This window comes from Gekko japonicus, unplaced genomic scaffold (genome assembly GCF_001447785.1).
Source record: "Gekko japonicus isolate JY-2015 unplaced genomic scaffold, Gekko_japonicus_V1.1 scaffold445, whole genome shotgun sequence".
Lineage (NCBI taxonomy): Eukaryota > Metazoa > Chordata > Lepidosauria > Squamata > Gekkonidae > Gekko > Gekko japonicus.
This window is the reverse complement of record NW_015169184.1, coordinates 186,915-212,937: the sequence shown is the minus strand read 5'-3', so window position 1 is coordinate 212,937 and position 26,023 is coordinate 186,915. Positions and strand designations below refer to the sequence as shown.

General features: G+C 44.1%; 1 protein-coding gene across 1 annotated transcript in view; it reads left to right on the top strand.

Annotated features, from left to right (window-relative positions):
- BACH2 (BTB and CNC homology 1, basic leucine zipper transcription factor 2) overlaps window positions 1–26,023 on the top strand; it is a 213,983-nt gene that overhangs the window by 119,001 nt on the left and 68,959 nt on the right. The gene's annotated exons all lie outside the window — the stretch shown is intronic.

The window sequence follows — 26,023 nt, the reverse complement described above, 5'->3', positions numbered from 1 at the left end:
GAAAATATAATAGTGTATACAGATTTCATAGTGCAGCCTTTGTGTGTGCGCATGTGCATGCGTGCACATGTATTCACACAGAATTTGGGTTGTCTGGACAATAAGTCTTAATTTTTTTTGTCTTTTAATGTGACATACATGTAGTCTTAATTAGATTCATTGGGTATAGCTGCTTCTTTTTACCGGGAACAGTTCTTGTTATCTTCAGTTTGTACCTCATAAATCACTATTTCTCATAAAATAGTGGCAACTGCTGAAAAAAAACCCTAGATAAGAACATAAGAGACGCCAATGTTGGATCAGGCCAAAGGCCCATCCAGTCCAACACTCTGTGTCACACAGTGGCCAGAAATACCAGTGCCATCAGGAGGTCCAGCAGTGGGGCCAGGACATTAGAAGCCCTCCCACTGTTGACCCCCCCCCCAAGCACCAAGAAGACAGAGCATCACTTGCCCCAGAGCCCCTAGCTATACCTTGTGGCTAATAGCCACTGATGGACCTCTGCTCCATATGCTTATCTAATTCCCTTTTGAAGCCGTCCATGCTTGTAGCCCCCACCACTTCCTGTGGCAGTGAATTCCATGTGTTAATCACTCTTTGGGTGAAGAAGGACTTCCTTTTATCCGTTCTAACCCGACCGCTCTGCAGTTTCATGGAGTGCCCACGAGTGACCTTCCTAAGTGCTATACAAGGGAGAACAAACCAATAGTTTTGTTGGTCTCGAGTGGAGCTGTTGCCCAGGAAAAACTTGAAGATACAGTCCAGTGCAGGTTATGTGGGTCCCACTTCAAAAAGGTAAAATACCCATCTAAGTTAATTCCTGAGGTTGCAGGACCCATGTATGGTCATTCAAGTCAGCTGCGCTAAGAAGGGGATGAAATGGTCTCTTCTGTTGACTTTTCCTCCATATGAAAAGCATGCTGATATGAGGAGGGAGCAATTTGGCCTCCTCCCCCCTTCAGGCCCCTAATCCCAGGGGTCATTTCGTAGAAAAAGAGGTGCAGGAGCTCATTAGCATAAGTCATTAGCATAACTTATTTACATATGCCACACCCCCTGACATCACCGGAAGTGTGTCAGAAGGCAACACCCACTATTGCTAGCTTTTGGGTTGGGGGGAACGTGCAGATCTGTCCTCGGAGAGGAGGGAGAGCTTGTACCTGAATAAAACTTGGTCTTAAAGGTGCTACTGGACTGTTTTGGACCGGTGGGTGGTCGGAGCTCTGCAACTTACCTGGCTGCTTCTTGCTCTGACTGAGGGCTGCTGGGAGCAGGGGCGGGGCTTGTTGCATGTGCCCGCCCCCTGGGCTCTTTACTGCCGGAGCTCCGCTCCTGTGCACTCCTGCAGGAAATGACCCCTGCCTAATCCATAAATGTATTACTGCATGCAGGTCTCATGACCCCAGGAATCTACTTTGCCAGGATTGGAAGAAACCTCTGGGGGGAGGGGAAATCAGGGAACCTCTATGATTGTTGCATGACAGTCCACAGTGCTTGTGCAAGCAGATTGCTGGATACAACTGACAGTGCAGAACAATGTATCTTTAAACCAAAGAACAAAACCATCCTAGATTTTAATTAGAAGAGGGCAAGCTGTTGCATGCTGACTCCCTGAATAAACACCATACATGGGGTGCAGAAACACATTCAGCATTGTGTAACAAGTGATCCTTATTTTGAAAATGGAAATGTTACAAGAGTCCCAGGTTTTGTTGACTTAGTTTGAAGATTTTAGTGTACACTTCTCCAGTACAACAATACAACAATATTTTCACTGTTTTGTGTTCTGAAGAGGAATTCTTAATAGCTCTCTCTGAGCTTACCTATCTGCAATCAACATACCTCCTACATGTGTAATTAACATACTTCCTTTGACATATAACTAGGTTTTTTTATCCACTGTTGCTCTGAGGGCTATGTTTTTCAAAAACTCTTGTTGACTTGGTACAAGTTGCCATTCTTGCTTGCCTTGTGTATTCTCATGGCAGGATTAGACCAAGTAGATTACCAGTACACTGACAGATTTCTCAGTTCACTCCCCCCAAATGTGAGGCATGCCCACAGCAGCTGCTGCCCCTCCCCCTCCTGTGACATTAAAAGGGTCCTTCAGCTGATCAGCAGAGCACATGGCCCACCGATCAGCTGGAGGGCGCTTTAAATCTTGCAGCTGCCTCTCTCCCCTCCCCTCCTCCAAGATTTAAAGAGCCCTCCAGCTGATCAGCAGTCACTTTAAATCTTGTAGGAGGTGAGGGAGATGGGCAGCTGCTGGCTGCATGCCTTCCCTGAACAAGGCGTTCAGCCGGCAGCCACCCCTTTAAATGGTGTTTTTCAAGTGCCCGCACCTGAACTCCCAGCAGCAAAATCACCACTTGGAGTTCAGGGAAGGTGTGTGTCTGCCCCTCTCCCTCCCCTTCCCTCTTCCCCCTCACCCTCCGTCTCCCCTGCTGCCCCACAAAATTTCTCCATGCCCCACCAACCCCAAATTTCTGGCTACAGGGCTGCTTGGAGGAAATGGCTGCTTTAGAGGGTGGAATCTATGGCGTTATACCTGTCTGAGGTCCCTCCCCTCCTCAAACCCCACACTTGTTGCCAAGCAGCCGTTTCAAATGGCAATAATACAGACTCTTAGCTTGCTGAACTGTGAAGAAAGTGCGTCAGGGCAATACTGTAAGGAAATACTGTAAGAGTGTTATACAAATTAATATCCAGTCAAAAATAGAAGATTGAAGTCAAAATGAGGAGGAAGATCTTGTATTTTTTTGCAATGAAATACGGAAAGCAGTTAGGCCAAAGGACACATCAAAGTTGACTGCTTTCAGGAAGTACTTAATATGACATCATCATACCATCATCATGAAAATAATATTCAGATAGTATAATTGGTTACAAAAACTTAAACAACATTTACATTAAAATCTCCTTATTGGTCAAATGTAAGAAAGGTGTGTCTATACAATAGTGTTTACTTGACCTGACCTAAGTCATATCGGCCAAAGCTTGTTCTCACCCAAACAAAGGTGTTTTTCTCTGATACCAAGTAAAAGGTCCTTTTGGACCCAGACACTATGAAGTTGTAACCTAAATAATTAGAACCATGAACCTTCTACCTTCTTCTGTACCAAAAGAATGCTATTGTCTTGTCTGCTAACATCAGCTGGAAAAATACCCTGACCCACAAAGAAGAGAGGCCTTCTATATAACAGGCCTTCATTACATTCCAATAAAATGGTAAACCTATAATAAATCTATAAAACCCAGAGAAATATGAATAATCAAAAAAGAGGAAAATCTATATAGTCCCATCTCTACTACAAGAGTGTTAATGTTTTAAGCGTGTTTATTTTGAGTAAATAATTATATTGTTAATTGGGTTTGCCTGTGTCCTTTATAAAGTTCGTATCTCCAATACCTAGCATGATATTTTATGGGTTCATTTTGTAATTTTAAATATTTTTAAATAGTGCAATACACATGTGAAAATTATAAATACATTTCATAGAAAACTACAATCTTTGTTTCCTCTTGTATAAAAATCTAAAGCCTTTGAAAAATTCATCCATAGGAACTAAGTCCTTATATGCAGAAAGTTCAAATGGGAAGAGTCTTCTTAAGGAGAAGAAGATACATTTAACACCTCATTAGCGTTTCCTAATTGGAAGAATGTCAGGTCCCACTGACACGCAAGACAGCATAAAGCCAGATTTCAAAGCAGGAAAAATTCAGGATACAAGCACCATATTTTGTACTATTAAAAACATATAAAAATGTTAAACAAGGCCACATATACAACCTTACAACATTTTACAATATTTTATAGAATCATACTTACAATTAATAGCAACAATTAAAACATGAGAACTTTCTCTGATGCAGCACCCTTCCCGGGAGGCTAGGGGAACAACAGACTCCCATTGCAACCATTTGAAACAAACCCATGAATCATTGAAAACAGCTGAAGGTCACATAATGCACTCAAAGAGAACCACTCTGGCACATCCGTTATTCATAAGAAGCAGGGAAATTCATTGGTAGTATTGAGACCATCCGGCAGCAGTGCGTTTAGTTTAAATATCCAGAAACATTCCAGCCAGAGAAGATCCAATCGGATAGCATTAACATTAGTTTTGTCAGAAACATAAAAACTGAAAATTGAAAATCATCAACAGCATGCTCATATTCTTGAAAACGACTCACTACAGGAGCATCTGGCACCTTTAATCTGAGATGAGAACGGTGCTCTAAAATACATACTTTCAGAGGGCGATTTGTGCTTCCTACATAGACCCAAGGATATTTGCATTTTATTAAATATACAGTATTTGAGGTTTTGCAGGTCCTAAAATGTCTTAGAGTAACATGTATATGTCTCTCAGGAACATCAGTTTGAGACCCTTCCAATGTTTGAGGACAAACTTTGCAGTTCCCACATCTATAGCGTCCGATAGGAAATGAGTTAGACTGAGACTGACATTTCGTATTAGATCTCATAATAATGTCCTTACTATTTTGAGTTCTTCAGTACCCTATGAATGGGGATAACTGGCAACCTGGAACTTCTTGTATTAAATACCAATATTTTAATATGGTACAACAAATGCCAATATTTTAATATGGTACAACAAATGCCAATATTTTAATATGGTACAACGTACCTGATTGGCAGCTGGAGTAAAATCAAGAGCCCCAAACTTCCTTAAAAAAAAAAAATCATCCCTGGAGGGATATTTTTTATTCTTTTTTATAAGACTACAAAACTACAAAGAAAATATAAGGGAAGGGGATTACATCTAAGGATAAAGGATAGATAACACTCTACACTAAAAACCCAAGAGGAGGAGATCATATCCGTGTTAATCTAAGTGTTATTAATAAAAGTGTTAGTAAAACAATATACTTGTAGAGTTCTTGTTTGTCTTGGCTTCAATGTTAGTATATTAGTTGTTGTGAGAGAACTTTCTGAGCATCTTATTTGCTTCAAAAGGCAATTTTTAGAGTCCTTCTGCCTTTACTTCGGTTTTCTGTCTCTGAAATCATATGTAGCTTTCATTGCACCTGCTCCCATTTCTGCAGCAGAGTCCTCATCCGTTCCAGAGGTAGCGGAGTCACTTGATGTCGATTCTTCCTCAGATCCCAACTGGCGTCTCAGAAATTCTTTGATTTTAAAAATGGAGTCAATCTTTTCTCTTTTGTCATTGATTTTAAAGATGACACCGTCTGGAATCGCCCATCTGTACAAAATTCCATTGGCTTGAAGAAAAGAAATTAAGTCCTATAAGCAGTCTCCATCTTTTTTACTACTTAATCCGCTGTTGAGCCTGTTGCTGGAGCAATGATCTCACTGAGCAGCATCCTCAGATCCTCCTTCGCCAATTCAGGAACTCCCTGGAATATGAGAATCATGTTGGCTTTTTCCATTTGTAGCTGTAACAAACGGTTTTCTTGAAAGTTTTGTTTTACTTCAACTTCCCCCATTCTTTTCTTCATTTTCTTGTTTGTGGTGTCTATCTCTTTAATTCTCTCAGTCATATGCTCCAACTTCTTCGCTGTTTCTGCCAGTTGGAGTTTCTGGGATGCGAAATTCTGATTCAGAGAAGTCAGTTGCTGGTTAATACCATCGAGTTGCTCCATCACCAGCTTGAGCATATCCGCTAACATTTTCATGACGTCTGCTCCCTCTTCCGGTTTTGGGCTTTGACTTCCCGCCAGTTTAACTTTAAACTTTCTTTGAGAAGCTGCCATTTTATATGATTGTTTACAATTTCAAACTGCTTCTCTCAGACTCGAAAAATCGCCACCCCGATGTCAGCGCTCAAGTAAGTCTCTCAAAACAAAATCGCTGCTAATTCCCGCCCGCCCCCTTCGTTATGCTTATCTGTCTGTTTGCATAAGAGGTATCCCTCTTTGCACTCCGCTTTTCCCACGGGTGGGGGTAGTTTGCTTTTAAAACATTCCGTTTATTTTGAACTCACGTTCATTGTCGGTAATTTCTTTGACCTCGCTCACAATAATCGATGTTCCGCTTGATCTCCAGCACTTGTCCCAGTCGAATCAGCTTGTGCCCGAGGGCCACATAGCGGCAGGACCGTCAGGGCGGAGCCTCAATTCTCCGGCATTTAGTCATCGAAGAGGCTACCCCTCAAAAGCCCTATGGCCTGGAGCCTGTCACAAAGGCTCCATGAGAGTGCTACTTGAAGTAGCACCCCTCCGTACCACTGGTGTGCGAGTCACTCCCCCGAGGTCCGGGGAGAACGACCGCCATCGCTGATCCAAAGACCGGAAGTCAAAAGTCCCAAACTTCCTATTGCTTGATGTCTTTTTCTGATCAACCATTAAAGACTTCCTGTCCAATTTATCAACTCTCTGACTGGCACTATTAATTATTTCAGAGGGATATCCTCTCTCCCTGAAGTGTCTAGATAAGATATTACTCTAATTTGCATTTATGTCAGATCTGGCCTGCGTAACAAATGAGTTTGACACCTCTGCTCTATGGCATTATATCCCACTGAGGTCTCTTCCCTTCTCAGACTCCATCTCAAAACTCTATTCAAGCCTGGCCCTAATGAGTCCTCTCTCAAAGGTCAAAATAGGCCTAGAAAGAGCCCTGCCTCCTCCCCCTGCCTTTTACTGACAGAACCCAGCATGGAATAATATGGTTGGGTATCCACACCTGCTGAGGGAATGTGTTGCTTAAAGTTACAAGTGCTCCTTTAATCATTTTTTGATTTTTTTAAATCCCTCCAATGTATTTTGTTTAGATTTCCCATTTTTCTGCAAACCTCTGGCCCTTTTCAGGTTTGTAGAAAGATCTGTCTTACCTGTTCACACCACTAGTAGCTGGATTTAAGTATCTAGACTGACTGACTTTGCCATTAGAATCTGAGACAGGCAGTCCATTTCCTTACCATTTATAATTGGATTGATTTAAATAAATGATACATCCATTTTAAATTAATATTTATCCCAGCTGTTTTGCAAAATAATTTATCAATTTGAGGCAAATGGGAAGCCACTAATTTCTTGAAAGGCAAAATTTGCTTACTCTTTATAACTAACCATAGTATATATTAAATTGGGGGACTCTACATTCACTTTTCAAAACACCTTTAAAAATATTGAAAACATAGCAGTTACGAAGCAGCACCAATCAGTACCATTTTAAAAAATCTTAGTTTTAATCTCTTTCCTGACAGACAGTATTCTATCACATTGACCTCAGCTGTATTCTGTCCTCCTAACAATGTGATGTAGTAGGCCCAGAAAGCTTTCTGTGTTGGCTGTCTTGGGTTTCTGACACAGCAATTTGAAATAGTTTCACAGAAGCTGAGTAGGCTTTTTCTGTCTCAGAGGTTGGAAAGGAAAAGGCAAGTGATTAATTGAACATTTCATTGTGAAAGAACATTAATAAAAATATGTACACTGTAAGAGTTATGTTTAACGTCAATATCAATTTCTCTGTCAAATAACCAGAGTTTATGAAGTATTAAATAATTAGTAATTTTCACAGTGTTGGGGATGTCAGGTTGATATGCTAATAATAATAAGAATGCTAATATCCCTCTCTCTTCTTCTTATCCATCCCTTCCATTGTTTGTAAGATGCCTTTTAAGAAAATAATCACTGCACAAGTTTTAGAGCTGATGTTCAAATTATACTCTTATTGCTCTCCCATCTGTGACGAAATGATTTGCATTTTCTTGATCTCTTTATAATATCCTGAAATCTCCTGAGTCCATGTAGCAATTCCTTTGGAGAAAGCAGTATGTACTTTATTTGGGGTTAGTTTATGATTTTAGCTGGGGGCAATTGTTTTGTTCTGATTTACAATGAGATCTCTGATTAAATGAACATTAGGCAGCCCTGACCCAGACAATCTGAGAAGTTAAATAGGAGCTCAAATTGGAGATGATGCCTAGAACCAGGGAACAATGTGGAGTCTGAAGGGTAAATATCTAATTGTGGCTGGTAGCTTACTTGGGCCAATTGACCTTTAAAAATGCACTATTTTGTTGGCTGTGTTTCTTCATCACTATCTACTTTTCTGTCTTCCTCTCCAGCACCCTTTTGTGCTTTCTGCTTATTAGTAACATCAGTTGCTGTCACCCGTTTGCCTTCTTTATACTGTGCTGCCACAGAATGTTAGTTGGTTTACACATTTTTCCTCCTACCACAAGGGCTAGTGGCTCTTCCCCAAACGGGCTTAATTTTTGTTCTTTTCTTGCCCAGTTGAGCAGTGGAAATGACACTGAGCCATCTGCTTCTCTTCATTGCTGGCTTACCTTTGGCTATGTTTTCTGCTATCATCAGTCCCATTTACATTCTCCTCTGTCAGCTTTCCACTATTTGGCATGACTCTGCCTACTTCCACGGCTTATTTTTCTCTGCTTCTTCCTTTCCTTAAATTGCTAGTGTTGTTTCTATATGGTCCAATGCATCTGTATCTTACGCTTACTTACTGAAAACTGGCGATTTCTTGTCCACATGTTTTTATTTAACTGTTCTTTTCATGCAGCTAGGCTTCATTGGTCTCTCTGTATCTCTATCTACAGTCAGCTTTCTGCACTACAAATAAGGTTTTGCCCTCTTCACTTTTCTTCTATGTAATACTTGCTTTTTAAAACCTCTGATCCACATTTGTCTTTCTCTGACTTTGAACTTTGTTCTCCTGCTTGTTATTTTGGTCCCCTTTCTCTTCCCTCATTCATCTTGGCTGACCTCCACAATCTCACTGTCCCCTACGCCTATATTGCATTCACTGGTCTGCATGATCCTTTTCTTCTCTTGCTTCTCCTCTTGAACTTCAGCTCCAGACCATCTCCTTGTCATACAGATAGATTTCACACTAAAGACACTTGCACAAATATTGAATCTGCCTCCAAAGCCTTTTAAGGTTCATTTTTATGCTCTTACCTTTTGATACTATCAAAGTAAATCTTCTCCTTTTTCCCCACAACGATTTACATTTTTTAAAAAAATCAACTTTTCTCCAGTAGTTTGGAATCTAGGGCATATCCGTCATTAAGGGGAACAAGCACAATTTCCTGTATTGGTTATAGCTTGACATATCTCAGACAGTTCTCTGGCATTAAGTCTGATCTTCTTTATGGTCTCTGTGCATGACACCTCTGGGATATAGTGCGCCTGTGCTGACTCCAATCGGTAAACTTGAAAGCTAAAAGGGATTTTCATGCCCACTCCTGAGTCACATGCAGGGGGCTTCACTGCGCATGACTACAGAGAGGGGCATGACAATACCGCCAGTTTTTCGTCTGACTGCCACGCTCCGGTCAGTAACCTTTCTTTTCGCCTGTTTGGCCCCTTTTTCCCTCTTCGGATTCTTCTTTGCCTTCAACCTACAGAATAGACTGTAAGTCCGTGACTCTTCACCGAAAGGTGCGGCCCCCGTGGGCCACCCCTCCCTGGCAACCCCTTCTCCACCTACCAGCTTATGGCCAAATAGTGGGGTTTCTTTAAGCAGTGTTTGAAGTGCGGCAGTAAGTTTGCACCCCCCAATAGACACTCCCTCTGCCTTCTGTGCCTCGGGGAAACTCACTGGGTGGACTCTTGTTCACACTGTTCAAAGTTCTCGAGGCAAATGAGAAAGAACAGGGCTGCCGGGCTGCTTACTGCTCTCCTGGAATCAGCACTCTCTCCACCTATGGCCCATCAAAGAAACCTCTGGCCACACCTCGATCTCGACCCCAACTTCAGCGTCAACTGCCACATTGTCTCCGATGCCAGCTCTTGCCAACATTGATTGACCAGTGCTCAAACGCTCGGTCCCGGCATCAAAGTCTGAAACCCATACCCCTGCCAAGAAACACAGACAGTGTAAGGACCTTAAATCTGTCAAGCAGAAGAAGCACAAGAGAGACTCGGAAGAACCCAAGGGTTCCCCACTAAAGGTTCCATCGACGCCTCACCATGCACCAGCACCGGCCTCTGTGCCCCCACATAAACTGCTTGACTCACTGGTCCACAGTCGACCACAGGGTGGAATTATCCTCACCCATACTGCATCCTATCCAGCTCACAGACTCAGAGCAAGATATGGACTTAACTCAACTATCCCAATCCTCCAGTGTTGAGAGTCTCCACACCACTTGGGGAGGCCAGAACCCTCCACATCCCTCCCCATGCACACCTGTCCACTGATGATCGGGATCGACCATCAGGACTACCCCTCCCACCTCCAGCTCCATGGGACCAATGCCAATGGCACTTCCTATATGGAGCCTACCCACTTTCTGCCAGTATGCCTTGGCTCCCGCCACGCATGCCTATGGAGTGGGATCAACAGTCCACGTCCTCACGCCTCTCTTGGTATCAAGAACCTATCCCAACACCAGAGAAGCCACTGCAACAGCCGTCAATGCTGATGGACAAGTGACACAGGCATCAACTGGTACCTAAACAGAAAGCTGTCCTGTCAGCGCTGACACCCCTGGTACCGAATTTTCCCGCTCCAGCTTAGTACTCGGATCAGTCCGACCACTCAGACTCTTCCAGCACTTCAGTGCAAGAATTGGGCGATGAGGGCTCAGAGCAACCTGCAAATCCCTCCCCTTCACAAAAGGTATTGGAGGATCTTCCAATCTCTCCATCGGAAGATTTAAAATCGTATGGGGAGTCCATCAAGAGAATAGCCAATACCTTGACATTGTCCACCATACAACCTCCCCCCATGGTCACCGACACAGTTTTTTATATCATTCAGATAGACACTTCAACAGCTGTCGCCCTTCCTATGACTTCAGTACTGCTGCAGGCCGCAAAGTTCCTTGGCCTCACCCAGCCTCCACTCCCATTTCTAGCCACAGAATTGACCATATGTACAAGGTCCAAGAAACAGGACCTAAATTTCTGTTCACACACCCTAAACTGAACTCTGTGGTAGTTACCTCATCCTCTAAAGGCAGATGTGCACACTCCATGCCTCCTGATAAAGAAGGAAAGAAGTTGGATTCCTTCGGGAGGAAATTCTATTCTGCTGGCGCTTTGGGCATCAAAACTTCAAATTACGCAGCCTGTATGGGCAGGTACCAATATGCCCTCTGGGAACAATTGTCTGAGTTTATTGCATCCCTCCCTGAAGACCTCAACCATCAGGCCAGGCAGATTCAGAAAGAAGGGATGCTACTGGCTAAATACCAAGTACATTAGATGTATCAGCCAAGACGCTTACTTCGGCTGGTGCCCACCATCATCATGTATGGCTGAGATCCACCACTTTGCAGCATGATACCAAATCATATGTGGAGGATCTCTCCTTCGAAGCGGAAGGTCTATTCAGTTCTATTTTTCAGGACCTGGACAAAAGCCTCAAAACATCTTGTAACTTAGAAGTATCTTCCTCCTCCCAACAGGGCAAATCCAAGCCCTGGAACAAGTCTTGGTCTCATCAGTCCTTTCACAAGTTGCCTCCTGAAATACAACGGCAATAAAGATCCCCTCATACACCTTCTCGCTCATATGGAACCAAACCTAGGTTTCTACTGCTACTCAATCTAGAACAGTAGGTTGCTACTGCTACTCAATCTAGAACAGCGGTTTTCAACCTGTGGGTCGCGACCCCTTTGGGGGTCGAACGACCCTTTCACAGGGATCGCCTAAGACCATCGGAAAACACAAATTTTCGATCGTCTTATGATAGCAACGAAAATAATTTTATGGTTGGGGGTCACCACAACATGAGGAACTGTATTAAAGGAAGGTTGAGAACCACTGATCTAGAGCCAAAGCTCCCAAAGGCCTCAAACAGAGTCTTTGACTCAGGACTCCTACACTTACTACTGGGACCCCCTTGCCTTCTTCCCTACCTTTCTGCCTGGACATGAATCACATCAGACAAGTGGATCCTTTCCGTAATCTCAGACAGGTATATGATAGAATTCACCCAGGTTCCAATGACGTCAACTTTCATCACCACTCCTCCATCCATCACTCTCCTAGAAGAAGTGCAAAATCTGTTAAGCAAGCCATAGAACCCCCCAGCCACCATCATGGCTTTTACTCCCATTATTTCACGGTCCCCAAGAAGGATGGAGGCCTCCGTCCCATTATGGATCTCAGAGAACTCAATCACTTCATTGTCTACAAAAAGCTCCGAATGACATCGTTGCAAAACATCCTTCTCCTCCTAGGGCACGGCGCTTGGATGGCGACCCTAGATTTGCAGGATGCCTGTTTCCATGTAACGACACATCAGTGTCACAGACAGTTTCTTTGGTTCACCATAGGGAACCAGCATTATCAATACAAGGCTCTACCTTTTGGGCTGTCCAGAGCTCCTCGTGTATTTACAAAGACGATGGTGGTGATTGCCACCCATCTGTGTCTGCAAAGGATATTTTCCCATACATAGACAACTGGCTGTTAGTAGCGGACTCCAGATCCACTCTTCTACGGCACATAGATTTGACTTTGGCACCTCTGAACTTCTTGGGTCTGTGTGTGAATCACAAAAAGTCGATGCTCAACCCCTCCATGAGGGTCCAGTTCATGGGGTGATTCTAGACTCTTGGGTTTGTGAAGTTTTCCTCCCCTAAAAAAGGGTTGAAGACATTGTTTGTCTCATTTGATGAATTTATTTGCAGGGCAATGTATCCGCCATGCAACTTCAATGTCTGCTAGGTATGATTGCTGCCACGACTGCAGTGATCATATTTGCCAAACTCCACATGAGATCTCTGCAACTTTTGTTCCTGAGACAGTTCCACCCTCAGCGTCAGTTCCAGTCTCAACGCTTCCTCATTCCTCCTTATATCCTGACCTCCTTAGAATGGTGGGAGGATCGCCGGAATCTGCTAGCCCTTTCATCCACCTGCTCCGTCCTTGACTATAACAATGGACGCATCCCTGTGGGGCTGGGGCACGCATCTCAAGAACTTGTGTGTGGGCTCCAAATGGGAAACTCACCTGTTGCACCAGCACATCATTTTTCTGGAACTTCTGGCTGTCACGTACGCCCTTCAATCGTTCTGTCACTTAGTGTCTCATCACACAGTTGCTGTTCTGACAGACAACACCACTGCCTTGTGTTATATAAATTGCCAGGGTGGCTCAGTCTCAAGAAGCCTATGTAGATGGGTTCTAGAAATTTGGGACAAATGTCAGTCCAGGAATGTCTTCCTGGTTGCAGCTCATCTCCCAGTCTCACAAAACGTGACTGCGGATTTTCTGATCGGGGGAGAGCATCACTGCATGAGTGGAAACTCAACTGGACGTATCTCCAACCTGTGTTCAAAGTGTGGGGCCACCCGCTGGTGGATGCTTTCATGACATGCCAGAACAGAAGATGTCTTCTGTTCTGCTCCAGAGCGGGAGCAGACTCTCTCTCACTGGGGGACAGCCTCCTGTACCCTTGGCCCCACCAGCACCTATTCATCTTCCTTCCAGTTCCCTTTCCAATTTCCTTCCAATTCACAGATCATACGTGAGTCCCCGAGGTGTCATGGTAGTCTCACCAGCATTGGTTTCCCACGCTGCTTCAGCTCTCGAAGGACTCCTTCCACCACTTTCTGGCAGCCCCAGATCTCCTTCTCTCTCAGGGAGGCTTGGTGCTTTACCACAATGTCCCACATCTGAAACTTACAGCTTGGAGAATTCAATGACGACCCTTAAACAGAGAATAGACCACGTCCTAGTGAACTGTTGAAAACCCACCCGCAAATCCTATGACTGCAAGTAGAGAAATTTCCTGAGTTATCTTAACTCCATTGGGCTACCTCCAACCCCCTTGGACTTGTCCACCATTTTTGGCTTTCTGCTGTCTCATCTGGACTTAGGTCTCAGTCATCCTTCACTTCATGTGTATCTGGCAGCTGTTTCCACTCATCACCCTCCAGTTGACAGTTACTCTGTGTTTACTCACCCGCTCACTAAGAAGTTTCTTAAAGGGCTCATCCGCCTTTTTCCTCCTCTCCGTCATCACACACCAGCCTAGGACTTTCCATTGGTCCTGGCAAGGCTGTCTGAAAGACCATTTGAGTCTATGGTTACACGCAGCCTGCAGTTTCTCTCCTGGAAAATGGCATTTCTGGTCACTATTACTTTGGCTAGGTGGGTGAGCGAGCTGTCAGCCCTCCACTGTGACACCCCCCCCCCATTTGACTTTTCATCAGGATGGCATCTCTCTAGCTCCTGATGACTCTTTCTTACCTAAGGTGGTTTCAGATTTCCACTTACAAGCTGACATCATCCTCCCAGTATTCTTTCCAACTCTGAAGGATGACACTGAGCATCGTTTCCACACTCTGGATGTGATGAGGGCCCTCCTCTTCTACCTAGATAGGACTCAGGCTTTAAGCTCCAGCCCTCTATGCCATGCCCTCATTCGGGCTTAAGCTGTCATCTCAGAGGCTATCCAAGTGGATTTGCTTTCTTGCATTTCTTTTTCTTTGGGATGGTGGTGATTGTTGCCTCCTGTACAATGTCACGAACCTCCGTCCATAGTTCTTCAGGCACTCTATCTATCAAATCTAGACCCTTGAATCTATTCTTCACCTCTACTGTATATTCATCAGGGATACGATCTAGGTCAAACCTGAATGGCCTAGTGGTTTTCCCAATTTTTTTCAGTTTAAGTCTGAATTTTGCAATGAGTAGCTCATGATCTGAGCCACAGTCAGCTCCAGGTCTTGTTTTTACTGACTGGATAAAGCTTCTCCATCTTTGACTACAAATTATATAGTCAATCTGATTTCGGTGTTGCCCATCTGGTGATGTCCATGTGTAGAGTCGCCTCTTAGGTTGTTGGAAAAGGGTGTTCGCTATGACCAGTGTGTTCTCTTGACAAAACTCTGTTAACCTTTGCCCTGCTTCATTTTGCTTTCCAAGGCCAAACTTGTCTGTTATTCCGGTTACCTTTTGACTTCCTACTTTAGCATTCCAGTCCCCTATGATGATGAGGACATCATTTTTTGGTGTTAGTTCTATGAGGTGTTGTAGGTCTTCACAGAACCGGTCCACTTCAGCCTCTTCTGCATCAGTGGTTGGGGCATAGACTTGGATTACTGTGATGCTGAATGGTTTGCCTTGGAATTGGACCGAAATCATTCTGTCATTTTTGAGATTGTATCCCAGTACTGACTTTTGCACTCTCTTGTTGACTATAAAGGCCACACCATTTTTTTTACAAGATTCCTGGCCACAGTAGTAGATATAATGGTCTTCTGAGTTAAATTCGCCCATTCCTGTCTACTTTAGTTCACTGATTCCTAAGATATCGATGTTCAGTCTTGGCCATCTCATTTTTGACCATGTCAAGCTTACCTTGATTCATCGATCTTACATTCCAGGTTCCTATGCAGTATTGTTCTTTGCAGCATCGGACTTTCCTTTCACCAACAGACACATCCACAACTGAGCATCCTTTCAGCTTTGGCCCAGCCGCTTCACTCTTTCTGGGGTTACTTGTACTTGCCCTCTGCTCTTCCCCAGTAGCATATTGGATACCTTCCGACCTGAGGGGCTCATCTTCCGGCGTCATATCTTTTAGCCTTTTGATACTGTCCATGGGGTTTTCTTGGCAAAGATACTGAAGTGGGTTGCCATTTCCTTCTCCAGTGGATCACACTTGGTCTGAGTTCTCCGCTGTGGCCTGTCCGTCCTGGGTGGCCCTCCACGGCATAGCCCACAGTCCTCATCAAACCATGCAAGCCCCCTCGCCACGTCAAGGCAGTGATCCATGTACGTGTACATGGCATGTACAAATACTACAAACAGCAGTTGAACAGAGGAGGGGGTACAAGGTTGACATTATAAAAGTTTATGTGATGAAATTAAACCAAAAGAGTTTTCATCTTAACATTTGGAAGAATTTCCTGACAGAATGGCTCCTCAGTGGAACAGGCTTCCTTGGGAGGTGGTGGGTTCTCCTTTGGAGGTTTTTTAAGCAGAGGCTAGATAGCCATCTGGCCACAATGCTGATTCTATGACTCACTGTAAATTTAGGCAGAATGTGAAAGGGAGGGTAGGAAGGGATGAGTCAGTGCTTGGCTCTTGTGGCCCTTTCTTATATGCCTAGGGTAATGCTGATCACCAGGTTGCCGTTAGGAAGAAATTTCCCTCCAGCCCAGATTGGTACAGGCATCCAGGAGGTGTTTGTTTTTTTGCCTTCCTCTGGGCATAGAGCAGGGGTCACTGGGGGAGGGGGACAGGTAGCTGTGAATTTCCTGCACTGTGTAGGAGGTTGGACTAGATGACCCTTGGGATCACTTCCAGCTCTATGTTTCTACGTTCCCAGCAGCTAGCCTCTCACAGTTGTTGGGCTGCCACATTCCAGACCAGTTGTAGTTTCACACATAGAGCATGTTGCAGTAATCCAACTGTGAGGTTACGGAAGCACGGACCAGCGTGGTCAGGTCGGCTGAGTCTGGGTAATGAAAGAGTTTGCAAATCAGAAGCAGCTGATAGAAAGTGCTCCTGGCCACCATGCCAACATGCTTTTCAAACAGAAATTCAGATCCATGAGCACTCCCAAGCTCTTAACCTGCTTTGCAAAAGCCACTATCACTCTATCTAGGATAACCAGTGGATTCAGTCCCCCTGTAAGATCAGCCTTCCCAACCAGCATTACTTCTTGTCTTGTCTAGATTCAGCTTCAACTTTTCTGTCTTAGTCATAGGTTTAGAACCAAATCCAGCACAGGTTTAGAACCAAGATGGCTGCATATGGAGGCTTAGATAATGAAATACATAGCTGGTTGTCATCTGCATATTAATGACACCCACCCCAAAAGCTCTAGACAGTCTCACCCAGTGGCCTCTTCCAGGAAAGATTTTAAAAGTCAGGATGAGCATGGGTGAGAGAATAGAACCATGTGGCACTCCAGAAGATAAATTCTACCCAGTTGATTCTGCACCTCCAGTGAAGATTCTTTGTGTCTGGTCAGGCAGGGAAAAAAATGGAACTACAAAAGGGCTGTGCCCTTAATACCAACTCCATATTCAAGCTGGTGGATAAGAGTGGCATGAGCAACTACGTCGAAGGCCATTGAGAGGTCCAACAGTATCAACAGGGAAGACTGTCCCCTGTCCAACTTTAAACAAATATTGTCCACCAGTGCAACTAAAGCTCTCTCGGTACCAAACCCAGGCCTGAAGCCAGATTGAAATGGCTCAACGCCAATGTGTCATCTGGAACGCCCTGGAGCTGCTCTGCTACCACACTATCGCCTTTCCTAGAAAAGGCAAATTAGAGACTGGCCTGTAATTGGCTACCTCACTCTTAGCCAGTGAAGGTTTTTTGAGCAGAGGTCTAATAACTGCCTCCTTCAAAGGCCTAAGGAGAACCCCTCAATTAGAGGGGAATTGATGGATTTTCTCTAATGGCTCAAATACCTTTTCAGGAAAGGTTTCAAAAGTCAGGATGGGCATGGATCCAGAGCTCAAGTGGTGGCCATCACACTCCCAAAAGCCCTGTCGGCATCCATAGGCAGGATCAGTCTGAAACTACCCATAGCAAAAGGACAAGCAGGCACTTCTAACTCTTCAGCTACCGAATCTGTACTCAGCTTGGCCTCCAACTTAGAATGGGTGAGAGATTTTATCAGCAAAGAACCTTGCAAAAATATCACCACTGGTTGCCAAATTTTCATCAGTGGGAGGGCCAGACCTATGTGTTATCAAGTCACAAACCATTTTAAACAGTTGAGCTAGATGAAATTCTGCTGACACAGTGGTGGCCATTGCTGCAAACAGGCTCTATTACATGCTCTGTCTGATTCATCCTGAGTCTTCCACCAACAGTGTTGTTTTCCAAGCCACTTCATGTAGCCTAGCTCCCTGGTAAATTAAGGAGTCAGGGGCCTCATGGAGTGTGGAAGAGGATGCCAAGGGAGTAACTCTATTTATGGCCCCGTGAGCTGATCATTCCATGCAGCTACAAGAGCCTTCAAAGAGTGACCACCTAGAAGCCAACAGGATCCAAATTGGTCCACCACCCCTGCAGGGAGGAGGCAGCAAGCTCAGCCATGCCTTCAGAAGACAGTGTCCTGACTATAACAAGGGCCAAACCTCCAGCCCCTTAATGAGATTGCCAGCAAGCCACCTGGTGCATAAAAGAAGGTCCAGCATATCCCTTTTTATGTGTTAGGCTCATTGCAGTCTAAAGCAGCCCCATGGTTGTCATGATAGCCATGAAGTCCTGAGCTTCACCCAACAAGGCAGCCTTGGCAATGTATGCTGAAATCCCCAAGAACTTTTATCCTTGGGGTTCTCAGCACAAAATCCAACACCACCTCCATCAGCTCAGCTAGAGATATTATTGTTCACAGACCTGGCATTGCACAACACCAAGGTCAAAGTGGAGCTATCTAAAATCCTCTCCACTGACATTTTGAGGGATGGGATGGAGATGCAGTGTGTTCCTGCACCAACATTCCTCCTACCACCATATCTTCCCACCCCTTGTACCACCTCTGTCCGAGATGGAACAACGCACATGCTAGAAGGCAACCAGTACCACTTTCCTACCCCAGATCTTCAGAACTACTACTTGCAGGGATGAGACTGCCACTGTCCAGTCCCAAGCAATAAATCCTACAAATCCAGCAAGCCACTGGAAGGATGTGCCAGAGGGACAGTGCTCTCTGGTACTGCCTTCAACAGGAGGGCTGCATTATGAAGGCCAGCTGAGCTGGAAGGGGCTGGTTGCTGGCCAAGCTGAGTCATTGTGCTTCTCCAGGTACAAACAGTACCATAAATTAGGCACCTCAGGATCCTTCCAGCACTCGCAGTCTCTTCAGCTGGCCTCTCCTCATTGACCAAGTGCAGCAGGTAGCAACAGAAGGATGGGAAGGCTAGATGGACGTTCTTTTCTTTCTCACCCCCAAACTGCCAGGACAGCAGCAGGCACTTAACTCTCATCAGGATTATTGCACTTAATTCCCGTCATGATTCCTGGGTTTGATCAATACGGAGTCTGCTTACACTTTTGTGTTAGAGTGTGGGCAAAATTATTCCTTCCTGCGTGAATTGATTGCTTGTTCTCTCATGCTTCCTCCCCCAGTGGAAGGGGAAGGTGGAGGCAATTTCATCTGACTCCCCCTCATCGTTGCTGCATGATATTGCATTTTGACCATGGGGGTCCCAGTATCAGATTTTTTTTTTAAACCCCGAAGGGATACTTTTTATTTTGCAATGGACTACAGAACTACAAAGAAAATATTGGGAAGGGAACTACAACTAAGGATAAAGAAAAGATAACCACACTATGCTAAAGCCCCAAGAGGAGGAGATCTTATCCCTGTTAATATAAGTGTTGGTACTAAAAGTGTTAATATCACAATATACTTGTAGAGTTCTTGTTTATCACAGCTTCACATGTGTTAATACGTTAGTTGTTATGAGAGATCTTTCTGATCATGTTCTTCGCTTCAAAAGGCCATTTTCCGAGTCCTTCTGCCTTCACTTCGGCTTTCTGTCTATAAAATCGTATACAACTCTGGCGGGACCTGCACCCTTTTCTGCAGCAGAGTCCTCTTCTGTTCCAGAGGTGGTAGAGTTACTAGATTTCGTTTCTTCCTCCTTAGACTCTTCCTCTGTTCCCAGCTGATGCCGCAAAAACTCTTTGGCTTTGAAGGTGGAGTCTATCTTCTCTCTTTTATCCTTGATCTTAAAGATGACACCCTCCGGGACCGCCCATCTGTACGATATTCCATTAGTTTGAAGGAAAGAAATTAAGTCCTTATAGTTTTTCCTCTTTTGTCGAATTTCAAATGGAATGTCTTTTAAAGTTTTGATTATTACATTTCCCATTTTCAGTGGAGTTGCTGAAGTCACTTTTAATATGGCATCTCTGGTTTGTCTTCTTGAGAATCTGACCACTATTTCTCCAGGCAGGCTATTTTTTAAATATAATTGGAGTATGCCCTATAGTCTAGCTCCATTTCTTTTACAAGCTCATCCGCTGTTAAGCCTATTACTGGAGCGATGATCTCGCTAAGCACCTTCCTCAGGTCCTCCCTCTCTGCTTCAGGAACTCCCTGGAACCTGAGAATCATGTTAGCTTTTCCCATCTGTAACTGCAGCAAACGGTTTTCTTGGACGTTTTGCTTCATTTCCACTTCTCCCATTCTTTTCTTCAATTTCTTGCTTGTGGTGTCTATCTCTTTAATTTTCTCATTTGCCTGCTCCACTTTTTTCTTTGTTTTATTCAGCTGGAGCTGTTGAGATGCAAAGTTCTTATTCATCACGGTCAATTGCTGGTTAATACCATCGAGTTGTTCCATCACCGGCTTGAGCATGTCCGCTAGCAGTTTAATGACGTCTGCTCCCTCTTCCGGTTTTGGGCTCTGACTGCCTGGCAGTTTCGTTTTCGGCTTTCTCTGCTGGGCCGCCATTTTCTCCATTTTGTTTACAATTTCTACCGCTCCTTCACGACTTGAAAAACTCGCCCCACAATGACAAAAATCAAGTAAGTCTCTCAAAACACACTCGTTGTATTTCCTCCCCTCTCCCCTTTCGTATTGCTTATCAGTTCAATCACAAAAGAGGTGTCCCTCTTTGCGCCGACTTTTGTCAGCGGAGGGGCGGAATTTGCTTTTAAAGTAATCCGATTTATTTCGAACTCACGTTCATTGTCGGTCAGTTTCTCTGACCTCGCTCCTTAATCGCCATTCCGCTCGATCTCAAGCACTTGTCCTGGTCAAACCAGCTAGTGCCCGAGGGCCACACAGTGGCTGGACCATCAGGGCGGAGGGAAGCCTCAATTCTCCGGTATTACGCCATCGAAGAGGCCACCCCTCAAAAGCCCCCTGGCCTGGAGCCTATCGCAAAGGCTCCGTGGGGGTGTCACTTGAGGTGGCACCCCTCCAGGCCACTGGTGTGCGGATTGCTCTCCCGTGGCTCGGGCAGAGTGTCCACCATCACTGCTTCATAAACTGGAAGTCCCCAGTATCAGATTTTGATAGCAGGAAAAGTTCACATCTGCGAGTACAGCTGTAGTTACTGTTCATAGGATCCAAACCACTTAAGAATGTCCATCACAGTCTGAATATAAGAATGTCTCTCTTCATAAGACCTCACTCAAGGGGAAGTGGAACATTACAGATTCCACACAGATTGGTTTAAGAAAGTATTTTATAAAGTGGATGTTTTGCATCAATTTGGTTGGTTCTAATAAAAGGTATTACATGGATTTGATTCTTATATTTATTTAAAATATTCATTAGTTGCCTTTCTGCGTTACAGAACTCAAAGCAGCTTACAATGTAAATAGAACAATGATTATAAAAACTTATAAAATACCACAATTTAATATCTCAATGAGGACTGCCAATAAATAAAAACTAAATTAGTCAAATGCAGTCCTAAATAAAACTGTTTTCAACTTCCTCCTGAAGATTGCAATTGATGGTGTCTTCCTGGAGGGGTTGTTTCACAATCATGGGTTAGCCATCAAAAAGGCCCTCTGATGACCTCTCCCAATGGTTTCATATAGATTGAACCCTGTGGAACCCCAACAGGTTAATGGCCATGAGGCAGAGCAGGAATCCCCCAGCACCACTCTCTGAGATCATACCCCAGATAGAACTCAAACTACTATAACACAGAGTCTCTTAGTCCCAGTGCCAAGAGGTGGCTCAGTAGGATACTGTGGTCGATAGTATTGAAGACTGTTGAGCGATCCAGCAGAACTAGCAGAGTCACATTTCCCCCATCTAGTTCTCAGTAGAGGTCATCAGCCATCAGCCAGTCTCTGTTCCAAACCCCAGGCTGAAGCCAGATTGAAATGGGTCCAGAAAAATCAGTCTCTTCCAAGAGCCCCTAAAGCTGAGAAGCAACCACCTGCTCTAATGCCTTGCTCAAGAATGGAGTGAGACAATGACATTTGTAAGCTGCTTAACATGTATGTGGAGAGTATGCAAACACAATATATTAATGGAGACAGCTGCTTGGGATGTGCTTGTAACCCCATGGTGGAAAGTTAGGAACCATGCTGACATTATTGACTGTGTTCACTGATCCTTGGGTATTCTCATATGTGAGATTATTATAAGTTGTTGTTGTTCAGTCGCACAGTCAAGTCTGACTCTTCGCGACCCCATGGACCACATCATGCCAGGCCCTCCTGTCTTCTGTCATGCTCTGGAGTTTGCTTCATTTCATGTTCGTTGCATCGATAACACTGTCTAACCATCTCATCCTTTGCCGTCCCCTTCTTCTTTGACCTTCAATCTTTCCCAGCATCAGGGTCTTCTCCAGTGAGTGCTCCCTTCTCATTTGGTAGCCCAAGTATTGGAACTTCAGCTTCAGTATCTGGCCTTCCAGGGAACAGTTAGGGTTGATTCTTTTAGGATTGACTGATTTGATCTCCTTGCAGTCCAAGGGACTCTCAAGAGTCTTCTCCAGCACCATAATTCTTATAATATAGAACACTAAAAAAATAATAAAGTAGTCCTAATGTGGAAATAGATGCAGCACTTTAACAGTGTAGTCCTAAGCAGAGTTACGCTCTCTAAACCCATCAAAATCAGTGGGCTTAGAAAAATATTAACTGTTTTGAATTGCACTGTGTTTGTGGTAGAAGTTGTTTGAACACACATTTACTGTCACATTCATATACAATGAATACTTGCTCAAGCAACTCTAAGACACTTAAAATGTTACACCTGCTTTCACCCTCAGAGGAATAAACAAAGAACAATCTTCTGTTTAAGCAATGAGCTCCAGTATTTCCAACTCAGTCCATGCTACAACCCAGTTTATTTCTCAGTTCTCTTGGTCTGTTTCTACATATAGACAAGCCATATGTAATAGTGCCCACTTAGGAAATGTGGCATGAGTGATTTTGTCACAGGCATTCTGGCTTTCTTTTAGACTGCATCCACACATTGTTGGTTATTGCACTATCATTCCCAATAAAAATAATTCATACAAAGCCTTTGCTACAACAATAGCACATTATCCTGTTATGTGTGGAAGCAGCCTTGCTTTCCATAGCAAACTCAAGTTTCTTGGCTCTTCAACCTACACAATATTGCCTGTACTTCTGTCTCTTTTCGTACCCTGTTACGTATCTGCTGTTAGATCCTTTTAATTCCTGTCTGCACACTGGTCCCTGTGCCTTCACTTGAAAGTAGCCTTCGTTTCAGTGTAGAAATCTGCCCCATTGAAATCTTACAAGTGCAGACATATGGGTTTGGATTATGCTGTATTCTTTTATCATTTTGATTGTTCTTTACTGGCATCTTTATCCTGCATGTACGGGTTATGTAAACAATTTGAACAGATGATTATCAGTGGCTGATAATGTACTGTGTGAAGCATGTCTGCCAGTAGATGTGAGGGTAAGGCCACGTAGCCCTTCTTGACCCATTATTGTATTTCCAATTATCCTTGGTACTCCAGGAAAGAGATATTAATGTAGCTGAGGATGACATGGCAAATTACTGCCGCTCCCTAACCTTTTTAAAATTGCTAACACTGTTGTAATCTGTAATTACCAAAATCAGCGTGAGAATTGTGGCACTGTGTAATTATCTTTTCCTGATACGTTATTGCTGAATGAATTATTAATCTAAATCAGTCGTATCATATTTGCAACAGCTAAAGAATCATAATAACATACAATTACATTTCATTATTTCTATCTTTATGTTCATGTTTTTGGATGTTGTAATTGGTAATTAATTGGTTTTTTAAAAAATCTACTCCCAAATAGCTGGTAACCTTAAATGGTTGTAAATTGTTCCATGTTTCAGCATTTAATAACAAATAAATACTCTACAACCCTTAATCTCACAAGGTCTTAATGACTTTGGGCTTGATCCACCTGGATGGACTCATGCATAGCAGATGTCACCTGCACAAAATAACTTTGATTTAGATTGTGCCCTTCTGTTTGTTTGTTTGTTTGCTTGCTTGCTTGTTTATTATTTCAGTCTATAACCCACCTTTCCCACAAGCAGGCTCAGGGTGGGTCACAACAATGAATTCCACTACAGTCTAAAATGATTAAATAAATAGATATCAAATATTAAATACAATAAAACCAGTTAAAAATAGAGTCTAGGTGCAAGCCAAATCAGAGTCCAAAGTCACAGACGATTCAGTCCAGAAGTTCAGTTACCAGAGAGCAGAGTCCAGTTCAGAAAGCAAGGTCTAGCAGTTTCAGGTCATATACAAGAGCAAGCAGGTCCAATATCCAAGTCCAAAGCCAGTCCAAAGGTCACTGGAGTGGACCAGAATCAAGAGCTGTGATCACAGAGTCTACCAACTCATGACTTCTTACTTCTACACCAAGCAGTCTCCCTTGACTGGCTTTTATAAACATCTGCTGGAAGGTTTTACTTGCAGCCAACTGTTTGGGAGTAACCCTGCAGCTACTCATCATCAGCAAACAGTTGGTGTTGGGCCAGGAGATGTGCACTTTGGCTTCTGTTCATTCTAAGCCTCCATCTCCAATGCTCAAAGGGTGTGGCTGAAACTGGAGGCTCGTAACAACCACCTGGGTTTCATCTGTTGGAAGGGAGCTGGAAGGTGCTGGTGTTTCTGCATCAGCTGTCAGCTGTGAACTCTGACAAGTCTGCAGATTTTCTGCTGCTTCAGAGCTGGCTACACAGGACTCCTCTTCTCCCGAGGAGTCCTTCTTTTCTGACTTGACCCATGACACCTTCAAATTCTTTGTAGGATATTAGATAATGTCCTGATATACGGGGAATTATTGCTTTAATAATTCATTTTTTCTGGTCCAATTTAAATTTTGGCTTGAAAATACCTTCCTTCCTCAACAAAGGATTTGCGTTTTATGTGTGTTTTGGTCTTCATGCTCTTTTATGTGACTGGGGTTTGCTGTTACTTTCGGGACTATTATTCTTGCTGTGATTGACATCTTGCAGCTAAGAGTTGTTTCAGATAATGTATGTGAATGAATTTCAAGCTTGCATTACCCCGCTCCTCCATCTCCCAACCCAAATTCTGGAGGGGGGCTGTCTCAGACTAGTTCTCAGCATGTTGGGTTGACTCTCCCCAGTTACTATTGAACCTTAGCCAGCTCTATCTCCTCAGTATAAGGGATGATGTTCCCAGAGGAGAGCTAGCTGGTCATGGAGAAAGGTGAATAAAACCACCTCCACCCCACTGTGGTCAGCTTGCTCTTTTCCTAGGTGGCTCTGTTCTTTGTTCTCTGTAGCTGGCTTGCTCTTCTCCTTGCAGCTGCCTAGTTGCTGGGATGCAAGGCTGTGGAATGAGTGGAGGGTTGTTGGAGTGGATGGGCCCTTTCCTCCATCTCTGACACAAGCCCCACATCTCAGGGCGTCCCTACAGCAGCAGCTCTTTCAAGGTGGGAACCACCTGCCAATCACAATGACGTTGCTGGAACATGGTGGGGACACACTGGGGAACAGTGCTCCAAAGAACCACAGATGTTTAGTCCCAAGCCAATCGGTATACTGAGGTAGACTGGTAAGGTCTTTCACCAAGAGAGGATTAGTTTAATGTTTATGCTATCATATATGAGAGCCAGTTTGGTGTATTGGTTAAGTGTGTGGACCAGGCTTGATTCCCCACTCCTCCATTTGCAGCTGCTGGATGACCTTGGGCTAGCCATAGGTTCTGTCAGAGCTGTTCTCTCAAGGACAGTTCTGGAAAGAGCTCTCTCAGCCCTGCCTACCTCAGGACAGCCAGTTTGGTGTAGTGGTTAAGTGCGCGGACTCTAATCTGGGAGAACCGGGTTTGATTCCCCACTCCTCCACTTGCACCTGCTGGATGACCTTGGGTAAGCCATAGTTCTGGCACAGCTGTTCTTGAAAAAGAGCAGTTTCTGTCAGAGCTCTCTCAGCCCCTGTTGTGGGGAGGGGAAGGGAAAGGAGTTTGTAAGCCGCTCTGAGACTCCCATGGGTAGTGAGGGGCAGGGTATAAATCCAATCTCTTCCTCTTCTTCTTCTTCTCACAGGGTTTCTGTTGTGGGGAGGGGAAGGGAAAAGAGTTTGTAAGCCACTCTGAGGCTTCAATTGAAAGGCGGGGTATAAATCCGATCTCCTCCTCCTCCTCTTCTTCTTCCTAAGATAGGTCTTGTG